The sequence below is a fragment of the Heteronotia binoei genome, chromosome 18 (assembly GCF_032191835.1).
Source record: "Heteronotia binoei isolate CCM8104 ecotype False Entrance Well chromosome 18, APGP_CSIRO_Hbin_v1, whole genome shotgun sequence".
Lineage (NCBI taxonomy): Eukaryota > Metazoa > Chordata > Lepidosauria > Squamata > Gekkonidae > Heteronotia > Heteronotia binoei.
Window position 1 is genome coordinate 39660458 of NC_083240.1, and position 14794 is coordinate 39675251.

The following is a 14794-nucleotide window of genomic DNA, read 5'->3' on the forward strand; positions in this document are numbered from 1 at the left end:
GCAGGACGCTCCAAAGCTGGGCATGAAGGCAACAGCTCTCTCCCCCCGTTCGTTGTTAGAGAGCCAGTTTGGTGTAGTGGTTAAGTGTGCGGACACTTATCTGGGAGAACCGGGTTTGATTCCCAGTTCCTCCGCTTGCACCTGCTGGCATGGCCTTGGGTCAGCCATAGCTCTCGCAGAGCTGTCCTTGAAAGGGCAGCTTCTGGAAGAGCTCTCTCAGCCCCACCCACCTCACAGGGTGTCCGTTGTGGGGGGAGAAGATATAGGAGATTGTAAGCCGCTCTGAGACTCTGATTCAGAGAGAAGGGCGGGGTATAAATCTGTAGTCTTCTTCTTCTGTTTATTCCCCAGCTTCTAGTATTCAAAGGTAGACTGCCCCAGCCCGGGGCAGTTCCACTGAGTCATCACAGCATAGCCACGGCTAGATTCATCCTCCATTGAGTTGTCTAACACTGCTTGTATTTGAAAGAAAGTTGCCCTTAGTTAAGTATTGCCTATATCAGATAATTTTATTACTACTTTGATGGTTGTACATAGTTATTATATTGTTATGTGATATTTTAGCTTGGTGTTGTGTTGTTGTTGTATTGTTATCGATGTGTTGTGTTGTTGTTGTTGATTGGCCTAGAGCCGTATTAAACTGACTGACTGACTGAATTGTCTAAGGCTTTTTAAAAAACAAATCCACGTAAACCAAAGGCCATTCCCAGGTCCCCTTCCTCTGTTTTGTTTTGTTTTTTGTAGAAAAAGTCCAGCAGGAACTCGTTTGCATATTAAGCCACATCCCCTGACATCACCATTGTTTCACACAGGGCTTTTCGTGTAGGGAAAAGCCCAGCAGGAACTCATCTGCATATTAGGCCACACCCCCTGACACCAAGCCAGCCGGAACTGCATTCCTGTGCGTTCCTGCTCAAAAAGCCTCGGTTACGACCCTTCTGTCAGTTACTGTCACATGGACTCTGAGTCCTAAAATTAAGATAGATTTCTCTCTCCCTGTCTCTTGGGAGGCAGTATTAAGCTGCTGAGAGCTCCCAGGTGATTTGGGGGCAGGAAGGGTGGTTGCTAAGGGTCAAAAACAACAGAGTTGGGGACAAAAAAGAAAAGGGAAGAAGAATAAGGTTTCTATACTCTGCTCTTCACTACCTGAAGGAGTCTCAGAGCAGCTTCTTCTTCTCATAACCCCGTGAGGCAGGTGGGGGCTGAGAGAGCTCTGAGAGAACTGGGACTGACCCAAGGTCACCCAGCTGGCTGCATGTGGGGGAATCAAGCCCAGTTCTCCCGATTAGAGTCTGCTGTTCTTAACCACTATGCCAAGTTGAGATGGAGGAAAGGAAAGGAGGAGGAGGAATGAGGCTTCACTGGATTGGAAGCTGAAATATCCAAGATGCAGGGCGTGATGGGAGCTGTGGCTGAGGTCAAGGAGTCAATGAGACATAGTAGTCAGCACGTTGGACTGCAGTCTGGGAGATATGGACTCAAATCCCACTCAGCCTTAAAGCAACCTGGGTGACTTTGAGCCACTAACCGATTCCAGAAGTGTATTTCCACGTGTCTGATTATATGCGTCATTTTAGCAATCATCCCTTAGTTTCAGAATGTACCCAAACCAGAGTTGTTTTCGGCTTTCGATTTTATAATAATAATAATAATAAACTTTTATTTATACCCCGCCCTCCCCGCCTAGGCAGGCTCAGGTTGGCTAACAAGACATGGTAAAACCATGATACAGATAAACAATAAATAATATAATTAATAATTTAAACAATAAAACCAATAAAACAGTATGACGTTAAAATACAATCGGATGGCATATAGGATGGCTTGGTATTCCTGATCTTATCAGAAGTTCTGTCTTAAAAAGCTAGCTGGAAGAGGGCAGTTTTGCAGTCAGATTTTCAGACTGAAACTAGCAATTTCAGCAAGCGGGGGTGGGGTGGGGGGCATGTGGAATCTCTCTCACCAAATGCTTAAGGTTTTCCAGTTTGCTGCCAAAATTGTTTGGCCCAATACTTTCTTCAGCTGCTTCCTTATTTCTAGATCGATCTGATGAGTGACGCATTCCAATCAGAAACTGCCTCCTGAACGCAATGATGTGACCCTGCTCGGTAGCCAGTCAGCTGAGGTCACTGAGAACAAGCCATGGCAAGTGAAGGCAAGGGCAAATGAGGGCAGCTTATTTAAACAGGAGAGCACCGGCTGTTTTTAATTCTGGATTGAATTTTCTCGATTGTGGGCTTATGGGCCATTACACCTGAATAACGACAAAGACAGCAGGAGGCCATTTTCACCAGGCCTGTCGAATGCCTGTTTTTTTTAAGTAACATAAAGGGGGAGAACAGTATAGATATCTCAGATTTCAACAAACCCAAACAGCTGTGTTCAATGATGCTACAAAGAGTATACAATGTACAAAGACATATATTCAACAAATGCATACAATATTTGGTATACTGGCACAATCCTTGTTATAGAAGTTCTTTCTGTAATAAAGTCCTTCCAGCCAAACAGTCTCTTAATTCAAACATTCTCTTAATGATGCTCATAGTTGTTTTCAGATGAATATATATTCTTGGAAAATAGCCTCAAAATATAATTCCACACAAATAGCCTCAAATTATAATTTCACACTACACAATTTCCGGATTTTAAAGCGCGTTTCAGTCCATGGTTCTTCCTCAGGTAAGTTCTATTTCTGTCAAGAGAAAATTCTGTTCATATATTCATTCCAAACACATATAAAGAAAAATTTGTGTATAGCTTCCTTTCGGGGTCCCAATTAACAACGTTACTCAGCTTAACAGCTTCACATAATTCAAAGTTCGGGTCTTATCCTTTGGCTGGAAGGACTTTATCACAAAAAGAACTTCTATAACAAGGATTGCGCTGGTATACCAAATATTATATGCATTTGCTGAATATATTTCTTTGTACATTGTATACTCTTCGTAGCGTCATTGAACACAGCTGTTTGGGTTTGTTGACTCTGTTGGGGTTTTTTGGCACAGCCCCAAACGTTTTAAACCACACCCCCAAAAGTACAGCTCAGCGTGAATCAGAATGGGCCTGGAGTCTCGGTTGTGTTATACATTTCAATCCAAATTGATTGAAGCGGGGGTGTTTGATCTCTCCTGGGGGCACGGTTGCTGGCTGACGCACGTTGAGTCGGTGTTGCTTGCAGACTTCGGGGAGGGTGACGAGGGGAGGCCTCCTATCTGCCTGGCCCAGCTGCTGGCCAAACTGGGAGTAAAGCTCCCACTTCCCCCTTCATTTCTTCCGACTCTCCCCGCTACGTGCTTTGGCTTCTCTGTTTGCAGTAGATAATGGGACACACAGAGAAATGTATCGCATCAGACAACACCTCTTTTCCTGATATTGTAGGTTAATAATGCCGGGGGCTGGAGGGGGGATTTACAAGGTTCCCAATAAACTAATTCCATCTCAGTCCCCTTGAGGGAAGCAAACAGGCAACGTTCTTTGGACCTCTGACTTCCAGAACCGGAGGCAGAAAGCCCAGATAGGGAGAAATCACAACGGGGAGAGTTTGCTTTTGTTTTTACCTAAAGTGCCACAAGAAGGTTGCATACATTTTTGCAGGGAAATTTTGGGTCAAACTGCTGCAGACATAGAGCCATGCTCTGTATTTCTTTGGAGGGAGAAGCAAAATGGAGATGAACATATGGAGCTGCCTTCTACTGAATCAGACCCCCCCCCCTTGGTCCATCAAAGTCAGTATTGTCTACTCAGACTGGCAGCGGCTCTCCAGGATCTCAAACTGAGGTTTTTCACACCTACTTGCCTGGACCCCTTTTGGTTGGAGATGCCGGGGATTGAACCTGGGACCTTCTGCTTACCAAGCACATGCTCTGCCACTGAGCCACCGAGATGGGATATTCGACTCAAGCCAGCCAGTTGGTTAAACTCAGTTTTGTTCCTAATGCTCATATATATGTACTTAATATACAACGTACAGCATGCCCTGTCAATCACTGTAATTGTTGTACTGAGCCTGGCCAACTGGAATAGCCTTAACAAGAGTACGCAGACCGTGTGATAAAGCCCAACCAATAAAGCAGCCCCTTTTGGCACTGTGCTCTCTAGGTCTCCTGTAGGGAAGGATCTCCGATGGTGAGGTTTGGTATGTTGCACAGGCCGGCTGCCTTGGCACTGGCTTGCCAGGTTGGTTTGTAATTTTGTAGTTTGACATTTGTTCTGTTGGGCCTGTTCCATTGACCCGTGGTTCCCTGGGCTTCTGCGGTTTGACACCAGTGCTGTTATGCTTACAACAGTGTTCCTTGCTTAAGTTGGCTTGGCTTGGATTCTCTGGTCTGATATTGTTTGTGTTGGGCTTGCCACATTGGCTTCTGGTTCTGCTGGGACTGGAGCACTGGTGGGGAGAGGAAGGGAAAGACAATTGTAGTTAAATGTGGTGTATAAATCCAATCTCCTCCTTCTTCATCTTCTTCTTCTTCTTCTTCCTATGCTGAGCCTGGATGCCTGCCCCAGGAATGGATGCAGTCCAAGCTAGAAACCTGGTAGAGACCTTGGTCTCTCCTTAACATCTATGATTTTGTGATTAGGAAGAAGGAGAGGAGGGAATGATGGGGGACAGGGAGAGAGTGCTTAACCTTTCGCTGGCCAGCCTCTTCTCTCTGCTGCTCTCCTCCCCACTACAGCGGCCAGTGTGGAATAGCAGTTAGAGCATCTGGGTAAGATTGGAGAGATGCAGGGCTTTCTTTGTAGAAAAAGCCCAGCAGGAACTCATATGCATATCAGGCCACACCCCATGACATCACCATTGTTTCACGCAGGGCCTTTTCTGGACAAAAGCCCAGCAGGAACTACTTTGCATATTAGGCCACACCCCCTGACACCAAGCCAGCCAGAACTCCGTTCTTGTGCGTTCCTGCTTTTTTAAAAAAAATAAATTTTAAAAAAGGCCCTGGAGAGATGGAGTTTTGAATTCCCCCCTCTTCCATGAAAGCTTGCTGGGTGACCTCGGGCCACTCACCTTCCCTCAGCCTAGCCTACCTCGCAGGGTTGTTGTGAGGATACAACAGAGGACAAGAGAACAATGTAAGCTGCTTTGGGTCCCTGTCGAGGAAAAAGGTGGGGTACCAGTGAAGCAAAGAATGAAAGGAAAGAAGAGTTCAGCTGTTCCATTTCCAACCCAGACATTCCCATTAAGCCTAATCGGATCAGGAAGGTGAGCGCAAGGGCTGCTGAGTGGATCAGGCAGCAGAGAGGCACTCAGGAGCTGGGAGTGGGCCAAGAGCTGGCCGAGCCCTGGAGCCAGCAGTGGCCTGGGAAAATGTCCAACCAGCAAAGGTCAGGCGTCCACGGAGACATTCCCCAGCCCTTTCTGCTGCGGCAAATGAGGCCCTGATCCTGGCAAGGCTCACAGCACTCAGCTCCAGAGTAGCCCTGTGCTTTGGGATGGCCCTGATGGGCTAGGCACGCTTCTGCCAGGAGGCCCTGCTGTTTCCTGGAGACAGGGTTGCCAATCCCCAGGTGGGATAATCAACCAAAAGGGATCACGGATGATAAGACAGGCAATGAAAGAAACAAATACTGTGATGTACTGGCTTACAATGTTGAATAAAAGCATTTAAAAACCTTTTAAATATATTTTTGTACTTCATTGGAAATAACTATTTCACATAACAATATTATCACAGAGATCCATTCTCACATTCCAATATTACAAGGAAGTTCCTATGAGCACCCGGATAAAGGCTCATTTTGTCAACGGACTTCCTCAGGAGTAATCCTTCCTATATTTCATCCAAGGTTACCAACTTCTTGTAACAACCCAATGTTCATGCTCTTCTGCAACATCTTCTCTCTTATTCTCATCCACTCCATGAGACTTAAGTGCATATATTTATATTAGGAGCTTAAGCCAATCCAAACTTATTCATGTAACCAGATGCACAAGCCTTCTGGAGTTTGCTGGCCAATAGCTCTCTGCAATATTTTTTATTAAAGGCAAGCTGTTCTTATAGATGGCCAATTGCTCTTATACTCTCTATAATAATTATTTGTTTATTCTTTCATTCTTAATTTCAAGCAAGCCAATCGTTTGACAGCAAATTAGCTCAAAGACACTTAAGTGTAAAATTTTAAGCAGGCCAGTCCTGTGCTATAACTGAATGCAGAACCTCTTAGAGTCTACTAACTCCACTTAAGGCCATCAGAAAGAGGGGGGGATGTATGTTTGGCACTCCATTATTCCCTATGGAGACCGATTCCCATAGAGTATAATGGAGAATTGATCTATGGGTATCTGGGGCTTGGGGGGGCTGTTTTTTGAGGTAAAAGCACTAAATTTGCAGCATAGTATCCGGTGCTTCTCCTCAAAACATCCTCCAAGTTTCAAAAAGATTGGACCAGGGGGTCCAATTCTATGAGCCTCCAGAGGAGATGTCCTTATCCTTCATTATTTCCAGTGGATGGAAGGCATTTAAAAGGTGTGTGGTCCCTTAAATGTGATGCCCAGAATTCCCTTTGGCGTTCAGTTGTGCTTGTCACAACCTTGCTCCTGGCTCCACCTGCAATGTCTCCTGGCCCCACCCCCAAAGTCTCCTGGCTCCACCCCCAAAGTCCCCAGGTATTTCTTGAATTGGACCTGGCAACCGTACCTGGAGGTGAGGATTTTGGAGGCAGATGGGTTGATTTGTGGAGGGGGCTCTTGGCTCCCCACTTGCACCATCTTCCTGGATAGAGTCTCCTCCCAGGTTGGGGCTTCCCTCTGGGGTTCTGGACTCCTCTTAGACCTCAGGCATGGCAAGATCCAAGAGAGGACCTGTCTCCTTTGAGCTCTTTCACCAGGCCAGTCCCGCCATTGTTCCAAATTGAGAAGCCAGGAAAAGGAAAGGTCCCCTGTGCAAGCACCAGTGGTTTCCGACTCTGGGGTGATGTTGCTTTCACAACATTTTCGCGGCAGACTTTTTACGGGGTGGTTTGCCATTGCCTTCCCCAGTCATCTACACTTTCCCCCCAGCAAGCTGGGTTCTCATTTTACCGACTTCGAAAGGATGGAAGGCTGAGTCAACCTCGAGCTGGCAACCTGAAAAACCCAGCTTCTGCCAAGGATCGAACTCAGGTCGTGAGCAGATCTTAGGACTGCAGTATTGCAGCCTTAACACTCCGCTTAATCTAACTTAATCTACGTACAGGGCTGACCTTAGACTATCCGGCCCCCAAGGCAAGACTAACTTCTGGTGCCCCCCCCCCCGCACTGATAACCACATGAGGGGTGCCCTCACATGAGGGGAGAGCCAGTTTGGTGTAGTGGTTAAGCGTGCGGACTCTTATCTGGGAGAGCCAGGTTTGATTCCCCACTCCTCCACTTGCAGCTGCTGGAATGGCCTTGGGTCAGCCATAGCTCTGGCAGAGGTTGTCCTTGAAAGGGCAGCTGCTGTGAGAGCCCTCTCCAGCCCCACCCACCTCACAGGGTGTCTGTTGTGGGGGAGGAAGGCAAAGGAGATTGTGAGCCGCTCTGAGACTCTTCGGAGTGGAGGGATATAAATCCAATATCTTCTTCTTCTTCATCTTCAATCGGCGCCCCCAGAAGACCAGCGCTCTAGGCAATAGCCTAGTTTGCCTCGTGACAGGACCAGCCCTTTCTGCATGCAAACGAGGTGAACCTCGAGCAAGTGTTTAGTTAAAATTCTACAGGTGCCTGCCTGCCTGCCTGCCAGGAAAAAAGCCTCTTACAATGACTCAGGCGTCTTTCTTTAGCAGCGATTTCTTCGAAAAGCCCTTTATCAGCCACACCACAAAACCTTCTGCATTAGCAGAGTCATTAAAATGCTCCTTAGTAACCAGAATGGAAGAGGCAGAGAGGACGACAATGCATGAGGGAGCAGCCGGCCGCCGGAGTGGTTGTCCGTTCAAATCTTATGAGACGGAGGCACACAATACCTGTTCGACTGAGCGGCAAAGAGCAGCGGCTTATCTGGGAACAGGACGGCTCAAGATGCCCATGGAAAAGCCCCTTCCTCTTTCTGCTGTTAAAAATGATATGAAGTTGGAGGAGTGGGGGGGAGAGAATGTCCATTTGTAGCCTGAAAAGAAACCTCTATAGCAGAGCGAAGGCTCGGATGGTCCTATTGTACTCTGCTGGGGAGAACTGCAAAAGTGTGTATTAAAATGAGAGGCAGAGGTGGGGGAGGGAGGAAGTCAGAGACACCCCTGCCCCTTCCCCATCGACCTTTTTCTCCCAAAGGCATGAAAAGCTGGCAGTGCAGAGCTCTGGCTCAGTTTCTTTGCTGTATCCTGCAGCCGGTCTCATGCCCTCCCCTGGGGTCGTTTTGTAGAAAAAGAGGTGCCGGAGCTCATTCGCACAACTCATTTGCATATGCCACCCACCCCTGAGCCGGTTTGGTGTAGTGGTTAAGTGTTCAGAGAACCAGGTTTGATTTCCCGCTCCTCCACTTGCAGCTGCTGGAATGGCCTTGGGTCAGCCAGAGCTCTGGCAGAGGTTGTCCTTGAAAGGGCAGCTTCTGGAAGAGCTCTCTTAGCCCCACCCACCTCACAGGGTGTCTGTTGTGGGGGGAGAAGGTATTGGAAATTGTAAGCCGCTCTGAGTCAGAGAGAAGGGCGGGGTATAAATCTGCAGCCTTCTTCTTCTTCTGACATCACCAGAAGGTGAACTAAATAATATCAGCTCAGCATCTACCTTAAAATGCTTCTTGAATTAGAATTGTTGTAATAAAACCTTACTCCCATCATACCTTTAAAATTACTTTCTCCTGTGTGGCCACAGCGGCATGACAAAGGTTTCCATCTGTCTGCTTTGTATGTTTTGGTTCTTTTCCCATGTTTTGTGGGGGCGGGAGGGGAAATATTAGAAAGTTTGTCAAATCTTAGAGTTCAGCAAAATTCTCCCAGGAGGTTTGAACAATGGATCCCAGAAGCAAGGGGGTTTTTTTGGGGGGGGAGGGTAAGAAAGAAAGAGCACAATAAAATTTAGAGGTTCTGGAGCTCCGCCACTGTGAGCCCCTGCCCAAGATGAGGCCTGCCCTCCCCCCAGAGATAACAAGATCAGACTAGGGGTGTTTTTACACTGACAGTTTGTGACTCTCTATCACCGCGTTGAAAACTCACCTTTTACATTACCTAACGTTCTCACAACTGTTTTGCACCGTTGCTGCCCAAAGCATCTACATTTGTTTCGGTGAGATCCAATGCTGCTGCTGCTGCAACGTTTTTTCTCAAAACTAGTTTTGATCTGGTCATTTCTCTACAGGCGTTTCAAATTTGCATTGTAGAAGTTTTCATGTGTTTTAAAAGACTCCTCCAAAAGCCACAAGGTGCAGTAATTTGCCTGTGATTAACATGTGGAATTCACTGCCACAGGAGGTGGTGGCGGCTACAAGCATAGCCAGCTTTAAGAGGGGATTGGATAAAAATATGGAGCAGAGGTCCATCACTGGCTATTAGCCACAGTATATATATATATATATATATATATATATATATATATATGTGTGTGTGTGTGTGTGTGTGTGTGTGTGTGTGTGTGTGTGTGTATATATATACACACACACACACACACACACATATATATTGGCCACTGTGTGACACAGAGTGTTGGACTGGATGGGCCATTGGTCTGATCCAACATGGCTTCTCTTATGTTCTTATGCATGAGAACTGACAGCACTTGAAATTTTCACATATCATTGCTTGCCTCATCTTGTAGTTTAAATTTGTATTGCTTTTTGCAGTGTTGACATGATTTCCAAGCAATCGTATACATTTAACTAAGCACTGGTATTCCTTCTGCCCGCTGATCAGAGACACCCCCCGCCAATTGAAATTCAGCAGGAAGTATAGAAGTTTGGTTACGCAAAATGAGCAGAGCAAAACCACCAATGTAAAAGGAAAAGAATTAAAGCGGAATGGTGGCAGGCGATTTGAAGACTCTAAAACTCTGGATCATACTGAATGTAAAAACACCCTACATCAGGGGGTGGCCAACGGTAGCTCTCCAGATGTTTTTTGCCTACAACTCCCATCAGCCCCAGCCCCAGCCGTTCTCTCCCAGATGATCTCTCCCTAGATCATCTGGGAGAGAATATTTCAGGAATCCGTTTTCACAGCAGATTTTTCTATCGAAGAACACCTGGGTGTGCTGCTGAATATCCTAGGAATTGTCCTAGGAAGCGCACAGCTAGGCCCAGTCTGTTCATACCGCAGCATATGGAAGTAGACTCTTATAGTAGTAGGTGGGACTGTCCCCCTGGAGGTGGAGGAATGCTGTTGTTGAATGTGCTGGCTTGCTTTTGTTTTGGTTTTGCCCTGCAAAGGCAAATCTAGCTTCATCAGCCGCCCTGAGCCTGCCTCGGCGGGGAGGGCGGGATATAAATAAAAAGTTATTATTATTTAAAAAGGGGTTATGTCCCAGCTTGCTTCTTGCCGTGTTGGCTTCCCCCAAGCCGGAGGTTTCGATGGCTGGTAACAGACTGACACTTTGGGCTGACTCGGAGATGCCTCTGAAGTCGGCCCAAAAAATCTGTTTAGATGGCAACATCTGCTGGCCATCCTCCTCCCATCCTCACCTCATCCTCCAGGCGCCTGAGACCGTCTCAAAAAGCTACCACTTCCAAAGTGGTAGCAAATTTCTGAGCCGGCCGTCAGTCGCCTCCCCGCCATCTGGACGGAGAAGGGTGCAAGTGAGGCGACTTGGCGGTGTAGAACTGCCAAGCTGCCCCAAGCTGCTCCCGGGGAGGGGGGTTAAGGAAACCAATCAGAACGCTGGAGCGCTTGTGCGTATCAGCGCTTGCCCCCCCCCCAGGGAAAAAAGGAATCTGGTTTCTGGGTCGCCTTCCTAAGCGGAGGCGCCCAGCCACCTCACGGACAGGATGCGGACGGCATGTGAGTGAGCGTGTGGAGGCTCAGGAACGGCTCTTTTTGAGTGGGAGGGCTTCTGGAGTCCTGACCCCACTGGTGAACCTCCTGATGGCACCTGGGTTTTGGCCACTATGTGACACAGAATGTTGGACTGGATGGGCCATTGGCCTGGTCCAACATGGCTTCTTGCATGTTCTTATGGATCTCCTGATGGCACCTGGGTTTTGGCCACTGTGTGACACAGAGTGTTGGACTGGATGGGCCACTGGCCTGATCCAACATGGCTTCTTTTATGGATCTCCTGATGGCACCTGGGTTTTGGCCACTGTGTGACACAGAGTGTTGGACTGGATGGGCCACAGGCCTGATCCAACATGGCTTCTCTTATATTCTTATGGATCTCCTGATGGCACCTGGGTTTTGGCCACTGTGTGACACAGAGTGTTGGACTGGATGGGCCATTGGCCTGGTCCAACATGGCTTCTCGCATGTTCTTATGGATCTCCTGATGGCACCTGGGTTTTGGCCACTGTGTGACACAGAGTGTTGGACTGGATGGGCCACTGGCCTGATCCAACATGGCTTCTTTTATGGATCTCCTGATGGCACCTGGGTTTTGGCCACTGTGTGACACAGAGTGTTGGACTGGATGGGCCACTGGCCTGATCCAACATGGCTTCTTTTATATTCTTATGGATCTCCTGATGGCACCTGGGTTTTGGCCACTGTGTGACACAGAGTGTTGGACTGGATGGGCCATTGGCCTGGTCCAACATGGCTTCTCGCATGTTCTTATGGATCTCCTGATGGGACCTGGGTTTTGGCCACTGTGTGACACAGAGTGTTGGACTGGATGGGCCACTGGTCTGATCCAACATGGCTTCTCTTATGGATCTCCTGATGGCACCTGGGTTTTGGCCACTGTGTGACACAGAGTGTTGGACTGGATGGGCCACTGGCCTGATCCAACATGGCTTCTCTTATGTCTCAGGCAGAGCCGTCCAGGAGCCGCCTCCCAGCCACCCCAGAATGCCCGTCCGTTCTCAGCCTTTGAGTGCCTATACCCTCCAGCATTTCACAGAGTGAACTGGAGTCTGCTCCTGCGTGAATTGCTGCCTGATGGACTTTTCAGGATTACCCGAAGCTCGACTGTGAGCTTCGCTTATCTGAGCAGGGCTCTCTGCAGGCGCCACTTGGCAAAGGGGTGAGGTCAACAACTGCCCGCCCGCGAGGCCTTCTCCATTCAGCCTTCTGCCTTCTGCAACGGCCTCTTTGATGAGGTCAGAAAGGCTTCCCCTCTCCTGGCATTTCATAAGCGCTGCAAAACTGAATTATTCAGGAGGACTTTTGAAATAAAGGGAATCACAAAATAACTCAGGAAAAATGCTGTAATAAAGGGAAGGAGACTGCAGACTCTACTACTGTGTACAGTACATCCTATCCGTTGCTGTTATGTTAACTTCTGCATCAGTGCAGGCAGAGTTCCATCCATATTAGCCACTGTGGGTATGGATGAAACTCTGCTGGAACAGTGATGCTCTGTATTCTTGGTGCTTGGGGGGGGGCACCGTGGGAGGGCTTCTAGTGTCCTGGCCCCACTGGTGGACCTCCTGATGGCACTTGTTTTGGCCACTGTATGACACAGAGTGTTGGACTGGATGGGCCACTGGCCTGATCCAACATGGCTTCTCTTATGTTCTTATGTCTGGGTCAAGTGATGCTCTGTATTCTTGGTGCTTGGGGGGGCAACAGTGGGAGGGCTTCTAGTGTCCTGGCCCCACTGGTGGACCTCCTGATGGCACTTGTTTTGGCCGCTGTATGACACAGAGTGTTGGACTGGATTGGCCATTGGCCTTATCCTACATGGCTTCTGTTATGTTCTTATGGACCTCCTGATGGCACCTGGGTTTTTTGGCCACTGTGTGACATAGAGTGTTGGACTGGATGGGCCACTGGCCTTATCCTACATGGCTTTTCTTATGTTCTTATCATTAAACATGTTAATACTTAGGTTTCGTTTCAGTTTTGCTCCAGATTAACTTTTGCATGTCCTGTCCTTATGTTCTTATCTTATGTTCTTATCAAGAGGGGATTGGATAATAAAACATGGAGCAAAGGTGCCTATTAGCCACAAGGTATAGGGAAAACTCTGTCTGCAGCACTGATGCGCTGTCCTTTTGGTGCATGGGGGCAACAGTGGGAGGGCTTCTGGAGTCCTGACCCCACTGGTGGACATCCTGGTGGCACCTGGGTTTGGACTGGATGGGCCATTGGCCTGGTCCAACATGGCTTCTCTTATGTTTCAGGCAGTGATGCTCTGTATTCTTGGTGCTGAGGGGGCAACAGTGGGAGGGCTTCTGGAGTTCTGATTCCACTGGTGGACCTCCTGATGGCAGCTGGATTTGGGCCACTGTGTGAAACAGAGTGTTGGGCTGGATGGGCCATCGGCCTGATTCAACATGGCTTCTCTCAGGGCTTTTTTTGTAGCAGGAACTCCTTTTCATATTAGGCCACACACCCCTGATGTAGCCAATCCTCCTGGAGCTTACCTTAGGCCCTGTACGAAGAGCCCTGTAAGCTCTTGGAGGATTGGCTACATCATGGGGGTGTGGCCTAATAGGCAAAGGAGTTCCTGCTACAAAAAAAAGCCCTGGCTTCTCTTATATTCTTATGTCCTGTTGGAAGAGCATCACCGTGGAACGCAGAAAGTCCTAGGTTCAACCCCCAGCATCTCTTGTTAAAGGGATCAGGTAGTAGCACCTCTGCCTGAGTCTATGAAGAGCTGCTGCCAGTATAGTACAGATCTCGGTGGACTGACGGTCTGATTAAAGATAAGGCAGCTTCATGTGTCTGTGTGATTGCACTGACTTCTGCTGTGTAATTCATCTCCAGTCTCAGTGAGGAAGGCAGACGATCAATAATGTAAGTAAAATAAAATATTAGTTGCCTGAAGTGGTGCAAAGGAATCATCCATGACAGTCAGGGAAATTAAGCAGACTGAAAGCACAACCACAACGTATGCAATCGAAAAGGAACAAAGGCAACCAAATCGCATCATCCCTAATACAGTCAAATGTTTTGAACAGGTGAATATAAGAGAAGCCAAGCTGAATCAGGCCAGTGGCCCATCCAGTCCAACACTCTGTGTCACACAGTGGCCAAAGAAACCCCAGGTGCCATCAGGAGGTCCATCAGTGGGGCCAGGACACTAGAAGCCATCCCACTCCCTCCCCCTTCCCGCACCAAAAATCCAGAGCATCACTGCCCCAGACAGAGAGTTCCAACAATACGTTGTGGCTAACAGCCACTGATGGACCTCTGCTCTAGATGCTTATCCAATCCCCTTTTGAAGCTGCCTATGTTTGTAGCCACCACCACCTCCTGTGGCAGTGAATTCCATGTTTTAATCACCCTTTGGGGAAGAAGGACTTCCTTTTATCAGTTCTAACTTAACAACAATCTATTGACATTGTTCAAATGTAGCGGTGGGCAAGCTGTTCCTGGGACAGAAGAAGGTTCCTTGCAAGTGTTCCTGGGACAGAAGGGGGGAGGTACATTAAAGCCTCCCAAATACTTCCCAGACCCTCTGACAAGTGGTAGGATTGCCAGCTCTGAGTTGGGAAATTCCTGGGAATTTGTGGGTGGGTTCTGGGAAGAGGGGAAAGACCTCAGCTGGGTATAATGCCATAGAATCCACACACTGGAGCTGCTGTTTTCTGCAGGGGCTCTGATCCCCGTCATCTAGAGACCAGAGGTCATTCTGGGACATCTTCAGGTCCCACCTGTAGTTGGCAATCTGGGCAAGGTGACCTGCAACTAGGGTTGCCGGATCTACTTACCCGGCCAGTGGGGGGTGGGAGGGAGCCGTCCGGGAGTCGGAAGGGCGAGGCAACCTCACTGCGTGCACAGCAGCTCCCTCCCATGTCACCATGAT

General features: G+C 48.2%; 1 protein-coding gene across 1 annotated transcript in view; it reads left to right on the forward strand.

Annotated features, from left to right (window-relative positions):
- The window catches only part of DOC2B (double C2 domain beta), a 224759-nt gene that overhangs the window by 167522 nt on the left and 42443 nt on the right, over positions 1-14794 (forward strand). The gene's annotated exons all lie outside the window — the stretch shown is intronic.